Genomic DNA, 3,503 nt, shown 5'->3' with positions numbered 1-3,503 from the left:
ATAGTTAATAATATTGTATACTGGAAGTTTGCTGAGGGAGTAGATTTTAGATACTTTTACCATACATGCACACAAAATAATTAGGTAAGATGATGGCTATGTTATTAATATTTTACTTGACTGTAGTAATCACTTCACTGTACGTATATCAAAATATCATGTTGTATACCTAAATGTATACAACTTAAAAAGTGTCCAAACTGTCCAAGATCTAGAAGGCAACAGAAAGGATTTAATACAAGTCTGGCAGTGAGGCCAAATGCAAGTTCCTTGTCTCATTACATTTGGGTCTACCTGAGGCAGAGAGAGAGTGGCGTGCTATAAGGATACTGAAAGCTAAAACTTTTGTTCTCCCCAAAGTAGGGAGCATTCAGAAGAAGTGGGAATGTTTGCAGCAGACAGTCCTTTCAGACTGAGGTAAAAATTTTTTCAAATTAAACTAAATTTGGAGGCCTAGGGATAGAAACGGGTATCTTTGATGAACTAAGTTAGGACAGGTGGGATCTTCAACTAGTCAGAAGATGGAATTTTAAGTAAAAGGAAGAAAAATAAATGTTTTACATATGAGAGTCTTTGTTGTTAAGCAGTTTTGTTTTTTTTTTTTTTTTTTTGGTGTTTCGTGTGTGTCTGTTTTGTTTTTTGAGCCTAACTGCTAGTTTGTAAAGATGGGCTGTTAGATTACAAAGAAAACTACAGTTCAAAATGTGAAATGGCCCCATAATGAGGGCTGTATTTACCTTTATTGCAGTCTTTCCAGGAATGTAGGCACATGGCAATCTGTGTGGGCAAGATTATGTTTGCTTCTGGCAGGCTAACTGGGAAAAGGTTGCCCTGTTAAAATCGTAAGGGCCCTTCTTTTTCTTCGGAGGGTGTTTTTCTTTTCTTTTGTTTTCTTTTCTTTTTTGGCTAGGTAAAAATTCTACCAAAGAACCTTATCAAATATCAAAGGATGACAGAAAGAGTGCTCTTAGATCTTCTATTTATGCTTGAGAATTCTAATAAATTGAATTCATGTTGTTTTTGAGCTTTAACAAATAATATAAGCTTGTTAACTTTGTGACAATAAAAATTTGTTTCTTTAGTAATGGGTGTACATTTCCATTTTTTATGCCTGTTCCTAGGAAAATAACTGTGTATCCATATATCAGGGCCATTGGTCTTTTTTGCTTAATAGAAAAAACAGGCATACAAGTTTATTTTTAATGTGTGGGGGGGGGATCACAGAGTGATTGCTCCCCCTGCCCCCACTGGTCTTTTTTAAGGCTTTGTGATTTGACAGAGCTGGGCACCCAAGAGATACTTGATAAACATTTGTTGGCCAGGGCGGTGGCTCACGCCTGTAATCCTAGCCCTCTGGGAGGCCGAGGCGGGTGGATCGCTTAAGGTCAGGAGTTCGAGACCAGCCTGAGCGAGACCTCATCTCTACTAAAAATAGAAATAAATTATCTGGGCAACTAAAAGTATATATAGAAAAAGTTAGCCAGGCATGGTGGCACATGCCTGTAGTCCCAGCTACTCCGGAGGCTGAGGCAGTAGGATCGCTTAAGCCCGGGAGTTTGAGGTTGCTGTGAGCTAGGCTGACGCCACGGCACTCTAGCCCAGGCAACAAAGTGAGACTCTGTCTCAAAAACAAACAAACAAACAAACAAAAAAAAACATTTGTTGACTGACAATTAGCAGATATCAATTTTGGGGATACAATGAAAATTCCACTTGGGTTATAATAAATTTAAATAATTTATCTTAACCACAGTAATGATTTTATCTAAAATTGTTATTTTTCTACCTTCATTTGAATTTCCTGACTTCTGGAAAGTTCAGGATAATCTTACATCATTGAAAAAAATCACCTCTGAAACCTCTAAAATAATGTGATGTCTGGGATTTGCTTCAAAATATGAGCAAGGTTGGCTATGAGTTGATCATTGGTGAAGTTGAATGATTGGTATATGGGGGTACATTATTCTTTCTACTTTTATATTTATCTGAAACTTTTGAATATATAAAGTTTAAAAAATAAAGATCGGTAAGATTGAAATAGAGACCTGTGCAATATAGTTCCTGTGTCTGTCCCAAATATTTCTTTCTCCTTCTGGGTACCTTAATTCAAGACAAATGTGGTTTGAGGAAGGATTTCCAGGCTTCAAAAATTTGACGGTGTTATTTAATTCCCTAGCCCTAGGCCTCCTCTTGAGGAGTTTCTGGGCAGAAATGAAAGCTTCTGGAAGCTTCCCAAGATTTATGGTTGAGCAACCTACTTTAGTTTCCATTACCTTCTTTTGGGAGAAGACCTTTAGGTTCAACAATACAGCAGGGTGTGGCAGGGGAGGTGGTTCTCAGCTGAGAACAAGATAATGGCAGCATTCCTTGCTGGAGGAAGGGGTCCCAAGGATCTGTTTTCCTGTTGCTTCAGGGCACAATCTGAAAAACTCAAATCAGCTGTTGCTCACTGGGGTGGGTTTTCGTTAATTATTATGGTAATTGTGTTGGCAACTTTCTCTTCTCTTTAGAGAAGCAAAAACATCTAAGTGTTGATGTAGCTACTAGAAGAAAGGCAAGGTTCTTAGCAACTGAATTAGTATACCTTGACCAAATTGTATTGTGTTCTGTTGGCATGGACTGCCACTGTACTGCCCATCTAATTTGTGAGTCTTTTTTGATCACTCGCTCTTTACTGGTAATATTTCAGCAAAGGCGGAAAGAAATTCTAAGGCTGTCTTGCTCTTGCCTTGTGAGATTTTTTCCCTCACACCTCCAAGTGTCTTCACTTTGCTTATATAATAATTGAGCCAGTGTCAACTTTTTTTCCTTTTTGTATTTTATTTATTTATTTTTCAAAATTTCAGAATATTAAGAGGGTACAAATGTTTTTGTTACATAAATTGCTTTTGTTATGTTTGAATCACAGCTATAAGTGCACCCATCACCCAAATAGTGTTCATTGTACCCATTAGGTAGGTTTGTGCTGCTCCCCCTGTTCACCCCTCCCCTCTACTTGATTTCCAATGAGTTTTACTTTCCTCTGTGCACATGCATGCCCCAGTTAGTTCCAATTTAATAAAGAGTACATGTGGTGTTTGTTTTTCCATTCTTGAGATACTTCGATTAGGAGAATCCTCTCCAGTTCCATCCAAATTGTTACAAAAGGCATTAACGTATTCTTTTTTATGGCTGAGTAGTACTCCATGTTATACATATACCACATTTTGTTAATCCACTCATGAATTGATGGGCACTTGGGTTGATTCCACATCTTTGCAATTGTGAATTATGCTGCAATAAACAATTCAAGTGCAGATGTCTTTTTGATAAAATCACTTCTTTTCCTTTGGGTAGATACTTAGTATTGGGATTGCTGATTGAATGATAGGTTTATTTTTAGTTCTTTGAGGAATCTCCATACTATTTTCCAAAGAGGTTGTACTAATTTGCAGTCTCACCAACAATGTGTAAGTGTTCCTTTCTCTCTGCATCCACACCAGCAACTATCAGCTTTAATCTTT

This window comes from Lemur catta, chromosome 1 (genome assembly GCF_020740605.2).
Source record: "Lemur catta isolate mLemCat1 chromosome 1, mLemCat1.pri, whole genome shotgun sequence".
In the NCBI taxonomy this organism is placed as follows: Eukaryota; Metazoa; Chordata; class Mammalia; order Primates; family Lemuridae; genus Lemur; species Lemur catta.
This window is presented reverse-complemented; position numbering follows the sequence as displayed.